This window comes from Accipiter gentilis, chromosome 26 (genome assembly GCF_929443795.1).
Source record: "Accipiter gentilis chromosome 26, bAccGen1.1, whole genome shotgun sequence".
Lineage (NCBI taxonomy): Eukaryota > Metazoa > Chordata > Aves > Accipitriformes > Accipitridae > Astur > Astur gentilis.
Window position 1 is genome coordinate 1,480,775 of NC_064905.1, and position 16,653 is coordinate 1,497,427.

Consider the following 16,653-nt stretch of genomic DNA (forward strand, 5'->3'; position numbering starts at 1 on the left):
AGATTCAAGCAGCAAACTCCAAACCAGCAGCGCTGTCCCGAATGAGAGGGCAGCGGAAATATTCCCCCTTGCGACGCTGGGTGGGGGTGTTGGCCACGGACCGGCGGGTTCCAATGCCCGCACCCTATTTGCAGGCACAGGGAGACAAAAAAAAAGCCGTGTGAGCTGCTCGGGAAGGGCGGCGGGGCGCGGGGTCGGGGTGCTCGGGGGCTTTCAGACCAACTTAGCCCGGGATTCCTGACAAACACCGCTCTGCCTCGGACGCTGCTTAAAAATGCTGGGAACCACGGAGGACGGTGGATGGCTTTTCTGGAGAGTAATGGCGTGTGTGAGACAGAGCGGAGGCAGAAAGAGGCAAGTGATCTTGTTTATTCTGTGCGTTTGTGTGTGTCAGAGCGGGGCTGAAACCCTCCGCTATTCTCTGGCGGAGGAAATGGAGAGGGACTCCTTTGTCGCCAATATTGCAAATGACCTGGGCATTGCTCCGAGCCAGCTCGCAGCTCGCAAGGCCCGCATTGTGTCTGAGGGGAACGAGCAGCTTTTCCACCTCAGTCAAAACACCAGAGTACTGACAGTAAAGGAGTCGCTGGACTGAGAGGAGATCTGTCCACAGAGTGATACCTGCATACTCTTCTTTAAGATATTCTTTGAAAATCCATTGCAACTGATCCGAGGGGAGGTGGAGGTTTGTGACATGAATGACAACTCCCCCGTGTTCCCAGAGAAGGAGGTGGTTTTAGAGATTCTGGAAACAGCACCTCCCGGGTCCCGTTTTCCTCTGGAAAGTGCCCAAGACAAGGGTGTGGGCAGTAACAGTTTGCAGAACTACAGCCTTGGAGCCAACTCGCATTTTTCCCTTGCTCTCAGAACAAAGAAAGGTGGAGCAAAATATGCAGAGCTCGTCCTAGAGCAGCAGCTGGACCGTGAAGAGCAGCTGGAGCTGAATTTGTTCCTTATTGCCACCGACGGGGGCTCACCACCCAGGTTGGGTACAGCTCAGGTCCGGATCGTGGTCATGGATGCCAATGACAACACCCCAGTCTTTGGTCAGGAGATCTACGAGGTGCACATGCCTGAGAACAGCCCCCGGGAGCAGCTGGTGGTCAGAGTTGCGGCTGCAGATCCTGACGAAGGGTCCAATGGGAAAGTGCGGTACACCTTCACCCGCACATCAGAGCGGTCCCGGCAGATCTTCAAGTTGAACCCTGCCAGTGGGGAGATACGGGTTGTGGGCAACCTGGACTTTGAGGAAGCAAAAAACCACGAGATGATGGTGAAAGCCACTGACAGCGGGGGGCTGTCTGCGCATTGCAAAGTGCAGGTGGAGGTCCTGGACATGAATGACAATGCCCCAGAGATAGTGCTCACCTCCCTCACCGCCTCCATTCCCGAGGACGCCCAGCCCCACACTGTGGTGGCCCTGTTCAGTGTGCGGGACCGGGACTCCGGGGACAACGGCAGGATGGAGTGCTCAATTGACAGGGATTTGCCCTTCAGTCTTACCCCCACTTTCGATAATTACTATGAGCTGAGGACTAATGCAGCGCTGGACAGGGAGAGGATGGCAGAGTATAACGTCACCATCACAGCCATGGACTGGGGCACAATGCGGCTCAGCTCTCAGGAAAGCATCTTTGTGCAGATATCGGATGTGAATGACAATCCCCCACAGTTCACTCAGGAGGTTTACACCATGTCAGTCATGGAGAACAACAGCCCCATGCTGCGGATCGGCAGTGTGAATGCCATGGACGCTGACGCAGGGAAAAATGCCTGTGTAAACTACACTCTGGTGAGGCAGGAGGGCAAGGAGCCGCCCGATATGTCGGTCAACTCTGAAAGCGGGGATGTTTACATCCTCCACCCGCTGGACTACGAGGATGTGCGTGCCTTCGAGGCGGAGGTGCGCACTGCTGACAGTGGCTCGCCGCCACTCAGCACACGGGCAGCGCTACGCGTTGTAGTGCGGGATGAAAATGACAATGCACCTGTCGTGCTGCACCCATCCCCTAACAGCAGCACGGTGGCAGGTGAGTTGGTGCCACGCTGGGCACACGTGGGCTACCTGGTGGCCAAGGTAGTGGCGGTGGACGCAGATGCAGGGCAGAACGCATGGCTGTCTTATGAGTTGGCCAAGGCAACGGAGACAGGGCTGTTCCACGTAGGGCTGCACAGCGGTGAGGTGCGGACAGTGCGGGCCATGGCAGAGCGTGACACGCCCCAGCAGAGGCTTGTTGTGCTGGTGCGAGACTGCAGGCAGCCGCCGTGCTCCACCACCACCACCCTCAGCATTGCGCTGGTGGACGGCTTCTCCGACGCCCATTTGTGGTTGAGTGAGGAGGCACTGGCTGCTGATACTGATGGGCCGCTCACCCTGTACCTCATTGCCTGCCTGGCCTGTGTTTCAGCAGTGTTCCTGGCCACCGCACTGGCTGTTGTGGTGATGAAGGTGCGACGGGCCAGGCCGAATGAGGCAGAGACCTTGCCCACGTTCCCGAAGGCTGCCACGGAGAGCACCGCGGGCTCCCTGCCCCATAGCTACATGTACGATGTTTGCTTCACCACTGGGACCATCAACAATGAGTTTCAGTTCCTTAGGCCCCTCTTCCACTGCTTTCCTGTGGGGCTGCCCCCCAGCCAGGGTGAACAGCAAAGCTCAGTGTGCTCGCAAGACGTGGCCAACCTTGGAGAAGAAGGCAACTGGGCTGCACAGGTGAGGGACCTGGCTGGGCTGAGGTGATGGAGGGGAGCAGGGAGGGAGCAGCACGCTGGGGTGGAGGGGTTCACTCCTGGTAGTAAAGACTATCGATATTGTGGAGCTGGTGGTGAAGGAGCTACTGGGGCAGGAGGAGAGGGTAGAGAGGGTCTTAGAGCCACTGTTGGTGGCCTCCCAGGAGGATCCGGCATGGTTCAGCTGCTCCCCAAGTGCTGACTAAACTTAACCCTCTGCATCCAGCTCTATGCCATGAGTATTCACATTAGATCAAATCTTTGGTGTCACCACAAAGGGGGGCAGCTGCACCATGAGAAGATGAGAAGTAGAGGGTATGTATGTGTGAGCCGCACAGTGGGTCCTCTCCATGGACTGTGTACAGCCTGAAGGGACCCACAGCAGGAACGACACCGCTCCTAGGGACACATCCTCATGGAGGCGGCAGCACCGGGAATGTAGTGGTCCTGTCTAGCATTAACTGGGACTGCGGGGACAATGGTACAAAGGGGTGTCATGTCACTGATGGTGTCTCCTGCGCTGCTGTTAGGAGCTGGTGCTTGGCACTGCCAAGTGCCATTCACCAGGGTTGTGGCAGTGGTGAACTCAAGCTGTCTTTCAAGCTGCTGGAGTGGGGACCTCTGCCATTAAATTCCCATATATTTTTGTGGCTTGTATGAACAGTATTGGCCAGAAAAATATGGTTATTGAGGCTTCACAAAGCACCCTCCTGGTCCCTTCCTTATCCAGCCCAGTGCTCCCAGACCATACCAGCACTTCTCTTCTCAGTGCTGCTGTGAACTTAAAGTGAGCCCTGTAAACTCTGGCTGTTTATAGAGCATGGGGGAGACAAAAGGTGATCATTGAAAGAGCTCCTTCTCTCCTCACTCTCCCATTAACTCCAAGTCCTCTCTAAACATGGAGTTTACATCTAGCACTTCACAAGAGTCTGGGCAATGAACACCTATGAGGCTGAAGGCCCACAAGCACCATCTTATCATCACTCCACAACATTTTCATATTTCACAACCACTGATGACTTGGACTCACTTGACTGCAGGTTCTCAGAACTGCAGTCACAGTAGACTCAGGGGAGAAAAGGACTCACCTTGATACATCAACATTAAACCACATTTACTATTTGTGAGAAGGTGGTTTTATCTTGAGCTCTTACCATCTTAAATTACCTCCTCAGACTCATGAAAGATTTGCAGTAGTGTCTTTGTGATGTCCACAGTGGTGGATGGTTTCTGGCTTTAGATTTTCACTGTTCAGGTCAGAGACCCACCACCTGGTCCAACTTCCTCTTTGGCTCTGGGTAGAGAAAAATGGTGGTGTTAACAAAAAAGCCAGTCAAAGAAACTCTCTAAGACTCGATTTTGGAGTTTTAGAAAGCAGGCATTCTTTATTGCAGCGTTGGATGCATGGGGGATAATTCCTCCTAACATGCACACCGTTACCTACAGCAAACAAAGCTTATATAGTTCTAATCATATACGTATTTATGTTATAATTTACGTAGTGTTGGCCCCTTGGGCATGCACAGTATGGGTCATCTCTTTTCCCTAGTTAGTTGGCCTTGGCAGGTTTTAATTACAAAAACTCAGCAGGCTTATCATCAGGGCCCAAGGCCTCTTGTCGGTTGGCGCATACCAGGGCCCAAAGCCTCTTGTCTGTTGGTGTCTTGGCACATACCATTGACAAAGCTGAAGGTTTTCTTATCTTATTTGTACAACCAAAGGTTTGAAGTTGCTCAAGCAAGCAAAAGTCAATCACTACAGTGGTACAGTGAAGTTTTCTTTCTCATGCCTTTATTCAAGGCATCAGTGTCACACATGCAGTAGTGTAAGACATGCTCTCTAAGGTTCTCGCTGATGCCTGCTTACCTTCAACACCCAAATGACAACCTCCATTCTCTGTTTGTTGCAGGGCAGAGCTCCCCCCTCCGAAGACATGGGTCTCAGACCTGCGGAAGCAGCTTGCACTGCAAACATGGGGATGGAGCTAAATGTCAATTCTCATTAAAACCCTTGGCTCATTCCCCAGTAAGTGAGGAGAAAGACAAGCATGTCTGTCCTCACTGGCTAACATCCTCACAGGGAAAAGAGAATGAAAAGACAAAACACCCACCAAAAAATTACCAGGGAGGTACAAGTCTTCTCTGTGAGAGAGCAAAACCACTCTCCTCTTGAGCCATACTTTATTCATGTAGCTATTTTGTAATTGTGATATGGATGGAGGAGGAGCACTGTTGCATGTTGATTACACTGAGACTTGATGTATGATTGTGAGTGCTACTGTTTCTGAATCTTAAGGGAAATACTGAAAACCAAAAGCAGATCTTCAAGGTAACTTTTTCCTACATCACCTTTTCTGTGTTTTTTTTTTTGGGGGGGGGGGGTGGTGTTTGGGTTTTTTTCTTATGGAGAGGGCTCTGTAATAATGTCTTAATTTTCTGCAGCCTGTTCAATACCAGACCAAACATATTAAACAAAATGAAGTGGTGCTTGCAAAGTAATTCCTTAATAACAAGCAGAAGCTGATTACATTAGAAATGGCTGACACTGGCACATTTCACATATTTGACCGGGAATTTACAGGTCTCCATACTGTAAAGAGTGGGCTTTGAGAAATGTATTATTATTTTTTTCCATAACATAAAGTTGAAATGAACATTTCAAGATTTTTGAGTGTAAGGTCATAGACAATTTAAAGTACTCTTTGTGGTTTTACAGTAAAATAGGCTAAAGCTTTTACAATAAACTTAAGGCACTGTAGAAAATAGCATGTCAAGAAGCTTTCTGTTTTCTTTTATTTTCATTATTCGGTAATCTATAAAGTAATGTGATATTTCCTGTCACTCACACATTTTTAAGAGTCAAACACCTGATGACAGTAAACAAGAAAATCTCCTTCAAACTCCCTCGGGTGAGTGTGTTTTTTCAAAGATGACTTGTCACAGTCATCGCCGAGGAAATAACCACCCCAAGAACAGGATTTCAGGAATAAATCCGTGCATTTGGAGTGGATTTTATGCAGGGGTTATCAGAGCGACCTGGAAGTAGGCCATTGTCAGAAGCCAGAGCAAGACGGAGGGGGATTTTCTAAGCAAAGCTGAAGTCTGAGAGATACTGCCCCTAGCCCCTTCAAGACAGCTCCCATCCTGAGACATCATGAATTGGGGGAACAACCTCAGTCCATTCCAAAAAACGGCCTGAGAATTACTACGGCGATCGCTGCCCTGGCTCATCAACCAGCTGACTCTCAGTGCTGGACACCTGTAACAATACACAGCTGCTCCAGCTAAACAGCCTACAAGTAATTTCTTCACACTGCATAAACAGTTCAAGCCATTGTAGGGAGGGACATCAGAAAAAGCAGCTTAAAATAAATCTCATTTTCAAATAAAAGGCTTCTATTTGAAGCACTGCTCCTTCAAGTGATGCCCATACTTTGAACAGGGTTGTATGGGCAGTTAAATCTCTACGCCCTGACCTGGGAACAGAGAAAGACAGCGTTTTCTTTCTGTTCTGCAGTCTTTGCCCTGTGAAATCTCCGCGTCCTTCTGCAGGTCGGCCGCCTGCTGCTGCTGCTGACCGCAGAGGCGCGGACGCTCCGCGCAGCTCCCACCTCCACCGCCCGCGGGACTGCGGGGCTGCATCGTCAGGGGCTGCTCTGCTCAGGGGCCAGCAGGCGGGATCGACAGCTCCACCCAGCTCACAGGGGTAGAAGATCGGTTCGCTGGGAGGTATGGAGCTGAGAAAGAGTGAGGAACGGCTCCCAGGGCGAGCAGTGGCTCTGATTCTGCTCCTCTGCGTGTCGGGGATGAGAGCAGAAACCACCCGGTACTCTGTGACTGAAGAGGCGGAGAGAGGCTCCTTTGTGGCGAATATCGCTAAGTATTGGGGACTGACTGGTGAGGAGTTATCGGCTTGATAGGCTCGGCTCGACAGGCTCGGCTCGTTCCTGGAGGAGTAAAGCAGTATTTACAGCTGAACCAACACACCGGGGATTTGGTGATGCGAGAACGGATGAAACCAGGAGGAGCTGTGCAGACAGAGCTAGCCCTGCCTGGTGCATTTTGAGGTGCTGCTGGAGAGCCCACTGCAGTCCTCCTGAGCTGAGGTAAGCTTCACCAACATAAGTGATCATGCTTCTGTGTTCTTAAATAAAAAGATAGTTTTAAAGATCCCAGAAAGTGCAATGCCGGAGGCTCAATTTTTGTTGGAAAGTGCTCAGGATCCAGAAGTGGGGAACAACAGCCTTCAGCATTACAGTATCAGTTCAAACGACTCTTTCCAGATCTACATGTGGAGGTGGAGTGATGGCAGGAGGTACGCCAAGCTGGTGTTGGACCGAGCCCTGGACCGGGAGCAGCAGGCAGAAGTGGCTTTAAGTGTCACGGCTGTGGATGGTGGGTCTCCACCATGCTCTGGTACAGCCTTAATCCATGTGGTCGTCCTGGATATAAATGACAATGTCCCAGTATTTACCCATAGTCTGTATAAAGTCCAAGTATTAGAAAATAGCACCGAGGATACCCCAGTGGTGGTGGTGTCTGCTAACGATTTAGACTCAGGAATGAATGGAGAGATAGCCTATTCCATCATTCCAAATTCAGAGGGAAATCACCAGACGTTTAAAATAAATCCAGAGGCAGGGCAGATTCGACTCAACAAGCCAATGGATTATGAAGAAACAAAGACCTACAAGACAGACGTCCAGGCCACAGATGGAGGGGGCCTCTTCATGCACTGCAAGGTGGAGGTGCAAGTGGAGGATGTGAAAGACAATGCCCCTGAGGTGATCACTGCCTCCCTCACCAGCACCCTCTCGGAAGCTGCCCTGTTGAACACCATCATGGCCCTCTTCAACATGCACCACCAGGGGACAACAGCATGACGAGGTGTGAGCTGCTGGGCAAGCAGCCCTTTAGCATCAGGCCGCTGGCTGCTGATGCATATGTGCTGGTGACATCGGAGGTGCTGGACTGGGATGAGGTGGTGGCGTACAATGTGACAGTGTGGGCTCATGACGAGGGCTTCCCTGCGCTCTCTGCATCCAAGAAGCTGCTGTTACAACCCTTGGACATGAACAACAATGCGCCCACCTTCACCCAGGATGTTTACACCTTGGTGCTGAGATAAAACGAGCCTGCAGGGACAAGCTTGGGCCGCCTGACTGCTACAGACACCAACATGGGAAAAAATGCCCACGTGAGATACTCGATGGGACTGCTCCCGCCAGGAGTGCTCGCTGCAGTATCGTTCGTGTCTGTGGATGTGGAGAGTGGAACCATGCGGGCGCTCTGCCCACTGGACTATGAGGATGTGCGTGCCTTCAAGGTGGAAGTGTGGGCTGTCGACACTGGCTCACTGCCACTCAACACACAGGCAGTGCTACACGTGGTGGTGCAGGACGAGAACGACAATGCACCTGTTGTGCTGCACCTGCCCCCTGACAGCAGCATGGCAGAGGGCGAGTTGGTGCCGTGCTGGGTGTGGGCGGCCTACCTGGTGGCCAAAGTAGTGGTGATGGATGCAGACGTGGGGCAGAACGTGTGGCTGTTGCACAAGTTGGCCAAGGTGATGGACCTGGGTCTGTTCCACATGGGGCTGCACAGCGGCAAGGTGCGTATGGCATGGGCTATGGCAGAGAATGACACACCCCGGCACAGGCCTGTTGTGCTGGTGCGAGACCGCGGGCAGCTGATGTGCTCCGCCACAGCCACCCTCAGAATCGTGCTGGTGGACAGCTTCTCCAATGACTTCCTCCAGCTCTCCAATGCTGCTGTGAAGAGGCAGGAGCCCCAGGCAGCTGAGGAGAACATGCTCACTACCTATCTCATCAGCTCCCTGGGCTGCATCTGCTTGTTCTTCGTCCTGTCTGTCCTCGCCTTTTCATCCCACAAGCTCTGCAAGACTTGCCTCTGGGCATGCCTTGCGACTCCCCCTGCCAGCTGCTACGCTGATAGTGACTTTGCCACCGGCCACATGGACTTGGCCAAGACGGACACTCTATCGCTGGCATACTGCTATGAAGTGTGTCTAAGCAGGGGCTCGGATAGGAGTGCATACAGTTCCTGAAGCACGAACTGCACAGTCAGCAAAGACGAGCTGAGGCCAGGGCGGGCAAGGATGAAGAACGGCTGTGCAGCTCGCAGCCGGCGGGCGAGAGGGAAGGCAACCCCGGGAGCGCAGCCCCTCGTCCCGCTCAGGCGCCGGACCGGGCGGCCGGCGGGCGCGCCCACGCCTGAGCCTCGCTGGGGCCGGCCTCGGTTCCCCGTCGTCAGCCCGACGTTCCCGAGTAGATGTAGTGCCGTGCCGTGCCGCGACCTGCGGGCTGCCCCGGCGGAGGCTCTCGCCCGGTTTCTGCGGCCGGGGAAGGCGTGCCGTGGGAAACGCCTCGTGCTCGTCTTGCCGCCGTGTTGCTCGAAGGGCGCGGCTCGGCCTCCCGGGAGCCGGGCGCGCACGCCTGCCCGCGGGCTCTGGGCAGCGGGGAGCGGGGGAAGACGCGGGGCAGCTGCCGGCGCTGCCCGTGCGCCCGGACTCGGGCGGCGGCCGCGCAGGGCTCTGGGCGCTCCTTCCCTGCGCTTCCCTCCCCGGCGCGGTGTGCGCGCGTGCTGCCGCGGGGCCCCCACGGGGGCGAGCGGCCAGCAGCCGCGCGTGTGCGCGCGGGTCCCTGTGCCGGGGCGAGCCGGCAGCGCGGGCAGCGGGCGGCGGCGGGCGCAGTCCCGCCGCGGGCCGCAGGGTGGTGCTCCCGGCCAAGGCGGCGCCGAGCGGCTGCGGGCGGGGAGGCGGCCGAGCCCAGCCCGGCCCTGCCCAGCCCGCCCCAGCCGAGCCGAGCCGAGCCAGCCGAGCCGAGCCAGCCCCGAAGAGCGGTGCCGAGCCGAGCCAGCCGAGCGAGCCGAGCCGAGCCAGCCGAGCCGAGCCGCCGGCCGGACTCGGCGAGAGGGAGGGCGCCCGCCCGCCGGCCCGCCCCGCCCCGCCGCGCTGCTGCCGGGCGCCGCTTTCCGCGGAGGACTGCGCGGGCGATCCGCGAGACGGAGGCTGTCCGCCGCCCCGACATGGCGATCGCAAGGCAAGTGCTTTGTCTCTCTGCTTTCCTCTCCCTGCCGCACGCCCGCGCCGAGCCCATCCGCTACTCCGTAGCCGAGGAGGGGGAGAGCGGCTCCGTGGTAGCCAACGTGGCGGAGGACGCGGGGCTGGCCCCGGCGCAGCTCGCGGCTCGCCGCGCCCGCCTGGCCTCGGAGGACGGCCGGCAGCACTTTCGCTTAGACCGCGGCACCGGCCGCCTCGTAGTGGCGGAGAGGCTGGACCGGGAGGAGCTCTGCGGGCAGTCCGCTACGTGCACGCTCCCCTTCGAGCTGCTGCTGGCGAACCCCCTGCAGTTCTTTCGGGTCGAGGTGGCCGTGGAGGACATCAATGACCATTCGCCCGTTTTCCCGGAGGAACAAGTCACTTTTAAGATCCCGGAAAGGAGCGACCCTGGCTCGCGTTTCCCGCTGGAGGGGGCTCGGGACCTGGATGTTGGCAGCAACAGCATCCAGGCTTACAGCATTGCACCCCAGAACGAATACTTTAGTGTCTCTTTTGGGAGTCGGATTAAGGGCAAGAAGTATATAGAACTGGTCTTGGAAAAGGCACTGGACAGAGAGGAGGAGGCGGAGGTGGGTTTCAGCCTCATTGCCGTGGACGGAGGCTCTCCGCCCAGGAGCGGGACCACCCAAATCCGCATTGTTGTTCTAGATGTAAATGACAACGCTCCCATCTTCACGAAGGAGCTCTACATTGGGCAGGTTTTAGAAAATGCAGCGGAGGGCTCTGTGGTTCTCAGTGTGATGGCAACCGATCGGGATGCAGGACCTAATGGGGAGGTGTCCTATCAGTTCAGCCAAGCGGTGGGCCAGAGCCACTCAGCATTTGCGGTCGACCCTGTGACCGGTGAAATTAGACTCAGAAAGCCTCTGGACTTTGAGGCAGCAGAGACTCACGAGCTCAGTGTGCGGGCCACGGATGGCGGGGGCCTCTCAGCAATCTGCAAGGTGTTGGTGGAGGTGGTGGATGTGAATGACAATGAGCCAGAGGTGGTGGTCAGTTCCTTCAGCAGCCCCCTCCCCGAGAACGCATTACCCGGGACAGTGGTCGCCCTCTTTACTGTCAGGGACCGGGATGCTGGTGCCAACGGGAAGATCTCCTGTGCCCTTGAGGACCAGCTATTGTTCTCCCTGCGGCCGGCCTATAAGAATTACTATGAGCTGGTGACCGTGAGCACGCTGGACCGGGAGGAGACGGCACGTTACACCCTCGCTGTCACAGCGGCAGACGCGGGCTCACCTCCTCTCACAACCACCCAGACCTTCACGGTGGACATCTCCGATGTCAATGACAATGTGCCTGCCTTCAACCAGACATCCTACACCATGTACGTGCGTGAGAACAATGTCCCCACGGTGCTCGTTGGAGCCGTCAGCGCCTCAGATGCCGACGAGGGGACCAATGCCAAGGTGACGTATTCCCTGGCACCAGCCCACTCTGCAGAGCGGCCTCCCTGCTCCTGCATCTCCGTGAACTCTGAGAACGGGCAGGTATTTGTGCTGCGGCCTCTGGACTACGAGCAGGTGAGGCAGATCGAGGTCTTGGTGAGCGCCTCCGATGCGGGGACACCTCCCCTTAGCGCCAACGTCACCGTCCGCCTTCTTGTGGTGGACGAGAACGACAATGCGCCACTGGTGCTGTACCCCTCGCAGGACAGCAGCCCCGCGTCCAGCGAGCTGGTGCCCAAGTCATCTGCAGCGGGGTACCTCGTCACCAAAGTGGTGGCTGTTGACGCCGACTCGGGGCAGAACTCGTGGCTCTCGTACCACCTGCTGAGGGCCACTGACCCTGGGCTGTTTGCAGTGGGTGCCCAAAGTGGGGAGGTGCGACTGAGGAGGCCGGTAACAGAGAGGGATGCTGTGAAGCAGAAGCTCGTCGTCCTGGTGCGAGACAACGGGCAGCCACCGCTGTCAGCCACCGCTGCACTGAGCGCGCTGCTGCTCAATGACTTCTCAGACGTGCACCTACCACACAGCAGCCTGGCCACGGAGGATGAGGGTGGCTCCCTGACAACCTATTTAATCATTTCATTGGTCTTCGTCTCAGTCCTCTTCCTCGCATCCGTGGCAGCCTTCATCGCACGCAAGGTGTGCAAGGGCAAGGAGCTGAAGGGGGGGCACGTGCTTTACGGCACTGGCAACTTGCAGAGTGGCCGGGCTGACGCGGCCGCTGCGGGGACCCTGCCCCACGCCTATTGCTACGAGATCAGTCTCACGACGGGCTCGGGCAACAGTGAGTTCAAGTTCCTGAAGCCCATGCTCCCCAGCCTGCCACCGCAGCACGGTGGCATGGGCAGGGGCACCGGCGATGAACAAGAATTCTCCCGTGGCCCTGTCACCATGGAGGATGTGGCACCAGACAACCCAGGGATGCTCTCTGCGGAACAGTTCAATAGTCTTTCCTTCAACTAGCATGGAGTCAAGCACAGCCACAGGCTTCATGCCTCGCGACGGGAAGGCATCTGGGCTACAACATGTGGCAACGGTTCCCCCAGAGTCAATCTGCATTTGCCACTGGCATCACCGATTTCCCACAAATTGTAAGACAGAACAAAGGTTGTGTCCCTCTCCAAAACTAAAGAAACAAAAGAAACTAAGGCTCCCTCAGTCAGGCAACGGTATGTTTCATCTCTGTTTCAGCCTCTTCTGAAATGCTTGGCATGTGGGGTTGGAGGTCCAGGGCCCCTGAGTAACTTCTTGTCTCACTGGCTGCTAGGCAACTCTGTGAACCTGTATTTCTGATACAGGCCAGCATGCCATTGGCCTTCTTGGCCACCTGGGCACACTGCAGGCTCACACTCAGCCGGCTGTCAACCAGCACTCCCAGGTCTTTTTCTGCTGGGCAGCTTTCCAGCCATTCTTCCCTGAGCCTGTAGTACTGCATGGCATTGTTGTGATGGAAGTGCAGGACCCAGCTCTTGGCTTTGGTGAACCTCATGCAATTAGTCTCAGCTCGTTGATTCAGCCTGTCCAGATCCCTCTGTAGAGCCTTTCTATCCTCAAGGAGGTCAACCCTCCATCCCAAGTAGATGTCGTCTGCAAACTTACCGAGGGTGCACTCGATCCCTTTGCCGAATTCATTGATAAAAATACTAAGGAGAACTGGCTCCAAAATGCAGCCCTGGGGAACACCACTTGTGACCGGCTGCCAACTGGATTTAACTCCATTCAGCACAACTCTCTGGGCTCATCCAGCCAGCCAGTTTTTTACCCTGCAAAGAGTACACCCATCTAAGCCATGAGCCTCCAGCTTCTCAAGGAGTATGCTGTGAGAGACACTGTCAAAGGCCTTACTAAAGTCCAGGTAGACAGCATCCACAGCCTTCCCCTCATGCACTAGGCGGGTCACGTGGTCAAAGAAGGAGGTCAGGTTGGTCAAGCGCAGGACGTGCCTTTCACGAACCCATGCTGGCTGGGCCCGATCCCCTGGTTGTCCTGTACAGGCCGTGTGAGCACACTCAAGATGAACCTCTCCATAATCTTCCCCAGTACCGAGTGTTGTGGTTTAACCCCAGCCAGCAACTAAGTACCACGCAACCGCTCACTCACTTCCCCCCATCCAGTGGGATGGGGGAGGAAATTGGGAAAAAAAAGTAAAACTCCTGGGTTGAGATAAGAACGGTTTAATAGAACAGAAGAGAAGAAACTAATAATGATAATGATAACACTAATAAAATGACAACAGTAGTAAAAGGATTGGAATGTACAAATGATGCGCAGGGCAATAGCTCACCACCCGTTGACGGACACCCCACCAGTCCCCGAGCGGCGATTCCCTGCCCCCCCACTTCCCAGTTCCTAAACTAGATGGGACGTCACATGGTATGGAATACACCATTGGCCAGTTTGGGTCAGGTGCCTTGGTTGTGTCCTGTGCCAACTTCTTGTGCCCTGGCTGGCGATGAGAAGCTGAAAAATCCTTGATTATAGTGTAAACAATACTGAGCAACAACTGAAAACATCGGTGTTATCAAAGTTCTTCGCATGCTGAACTCAAAACATAGCACTGTACCAGCTACTAGGAAGACAGTTAGATCTATCCCAGCTGAAACCAGGACACTGAGGCCAGGCTGAAAGGCCTGTAGTTCCATGGATCCTCCTTCCAACCCTTCTTGCAAATGGGCATCACATTGGCAAGCCTCCAGTCGTCTGGGACCTCCCCTGTTGACCAGGACTGCTGATAAATGATGGAGAGTGTCTTGGCAAGCTCCTCCGCCATCTCCCTCAGTACCCTTGGCTGGATCCCATCCGGTCCCATAGACTCGTGAGTGTCCAGGTGGCGTAGCAGGTCACTAACTGCTTCCTCCTGGATTATGGGCGATATAGGCTGCTCTCCGTCCCTGTCTTCCAGCTCAGGGGGCTGAGTACCCTGAGGAGAACTGGTCTCACCATTAAAGACTGATGCAAAGAAAGCATTAAGTACCTCAGCCTTCTCCTCATCTTTGGTGGCAATGTTCCCCTATGCGTCCAATGAAGGATGGATATTCTCCTTGGCTCTCTTTTTGTTGCCAACTTATTTGTAAAGACATTTTTTGTTATCTTTTACGACAGCAGCCAGGTTGAGTTCTGGCCGAGCTTTTGCCTCTCTAGTTTTCTCTCTGCATGACCTAACAAGATCTCTATACTCTTCCTGAGTTGCCTGTCCTTTCTTCTGGAGATGGTAAACTCTGCTTTTTTTCCTGAGTCCCAGCAAAAGCTCCCTGTTCAGCCAGGCCGGATTTCTTCCCTGACGGTTCATCTTGCGGTGCATGGGAATAGCGTGCTCCTGAGCCTTGAAGACTTCCTTCTTGAAGAACGTCCAGCCTTCCTGCACCCCTTTGCCCTTCAGGACAGTATCCCACAGGACTCTCTCAACCAGTGTCCTGAACAGGCCAAAGTTTGCTCTCCGGAAGTCCATGGTAGTGGTTTTGCTGACCCCCTTCCTTACCTCACCAAGAATCGAGAATTTGATCATTTCATGGTCGCTAAGCCCAAGACGGCCTCCGACCACCACATCTCCCACCAGTCCTTCCCTGTTTGTAAACAGTAGGTGTAGCGAGTCTCCTCCTCTGGTAGGCTCACCTACCACCTGTGTCAGGAAGTTCTCTTCCACACACACACTCCAGGAACCTCCTAGACTCTTTGCCCTCTGGTGTGTTGTCTTTCCAGCAGGCGTCTGGAAAGCTGAAGCCCCCCAGGAGAATAAGGGCACACAATTGTGAGACTACTGCCAGCCGCTTGTAGAATGTTTCATCGGCCTCTTGAACCTGGTTGGGTGGTCTATGACAGACTCCCAGCACGATAGCTGCCTTGCTGGCCTTCACCTTCACCCTTACCCACAAGCACTTGATGTTATCATCACAACCATGGAGCTCTGTACAAACAAACCCCTCCCTAACATAGAGAGAGACAGACACCCCACCACCTCTCCTTCCTTGCCTATCCCTATGCCTATACGAACGCCTTAGAGCCTTTGCGTTCTCCTTTTTGCCCTTTCTCCTTCTACTCTGTGCACTGTGTTTGAGCCTTGTCTTGCCTACTCCTCTGAAAAAAGACTGTCACCCCATGTATAATAACGGGTGGTTTGAATGAAGTCAGTGTGGCACCAGAGTATTCGGAAGCCCTCACGCTGTGTAGTGCTGCAGTTATAACCTGTACCATTGTAAAGGAGGGTACCCTTTTGTGTAAAAGTGAAATAAAGGAGACAATCGAATGGCTTGTGTGGAGACAGTAGCCTTTGCAGAGAGGTTCTTTCTGGGAAAGCTCTGTCGAAGTTTTTAAAGGGCCGGGAGGCTTTTTTCTCGTGTTGTCCCTGGGCTGAGGTAAGGTTGAGTGGGTACATTGCTTCAGTTTGGAGATGAGGGCTAGAGTGCATTGAGGGAAATTAGGGAGAGCCGGGAATTGCTGGCAGGCCTGTGCGGTGCAGGTCTTCTGAGCACTGAGCTTGTGGCTGAGGCAGAGCGCAGTTAGATGGAGGTGGAGGCCAGGAGGCACCTGGCCCCTAGCCGAAGCGGGGCCCTGGGTGTGCAAAGGCCTCTGCAAGGCAGTCAGGTGGGGGGCGTGAGCTTTCCAAGTCTCCTGACAGCTCCAGCTGCGGGCAAGGGCGAAGCACGAAGAACGGCTGTGCAGCTCGCAGCCGGCGGGCGAGAGGGAAGGCAACCCCGGGAGCGCAGCCCCTCGTCCCGCTCAGGCGCCGGACCGGGCGGCCGGCGGGCGCGCCCACGCCTGAGCCTCGCTGGGGCCGGCCTCGGTTCCCCGTCGTCAGCCCGACGTTCCCGAGTAGATGTAGTGCCGTGCCGTGCCGCGACCTGCGGGCTGCCCCGGCGGAGGCTCTCGCCCGGTTTCTGCGGCCGGGGAAGGCGTGCCGTGGGAAACGCCTCGTGCTCGTCTTGCCGCCGTGTTGCTCGAAGGGCGCGGCTCGGCCTCCCGGGAGCCGGGCGCGCACGCCTGCCCGCGGGCTCTGGGCAGCGGGGAGCGGGGGAAGACGCGGGGCAGCTGCCGGCGCTGCCCGTGCGCCCGGACTCGGGCGGCGGCCGCGCAGGGCTCTGGGCGCTCCTTCCCTGCGCTTCCCTCCCCGGCGCGGTGTGCGCGCGTGCTGCCGCGGGGCCCCCACGGGGGCGAGCGGCCGGCAGCCGCGCGTGTGCGCGCGGGTCCCTGTGCCGGGGCGAGCCGGCAGCGCGGGCAGCGGGCGGCGGCGGGCGCAGTCCCGCCGCGGGCCGCAGGGTGGTGCTCCCGGCCAAGGCGGCGCCGAGCGGCTGCGGGCGGGGAGGCGGCCGAGCCCAGCCCGGCCCTGCCCAGCCCGCCCCAGCCGAGCCGAGCCAGCCGAGCCGAGCCAGCCCCGAAGAGCGGTGCCGAGCCGAGCCAGCCG

The 16,653-nt window shown here is 56.0% G+C and overlaps 3 pseudogenes; all 3 read left to right on the plus strand.

The window, feature by feature from the left end:
- Positions 1 to 213: 213 nt before the first annotated feature.
- Positions 214 to 5,149, plus strand: LOC126051058 (protocadherin beta-15-like; annotated as a pseudogene).
- A 1,317-nt stretch (positions 5,150 to 6,466) lies between these two features.
- Positions 6,467 to 9,336, plus strand: LOC126051052 (protocadherin beta-14-like; annotated as a pseudogene).
- LOC126050769 (protocadherin beta-15-like) lies at positions 8,848 to 12,218 on the plus strand (annotated as a pseudogene).
- Positions 12,219 to 16,653: the final 4,435 nt, after the last annotated feature.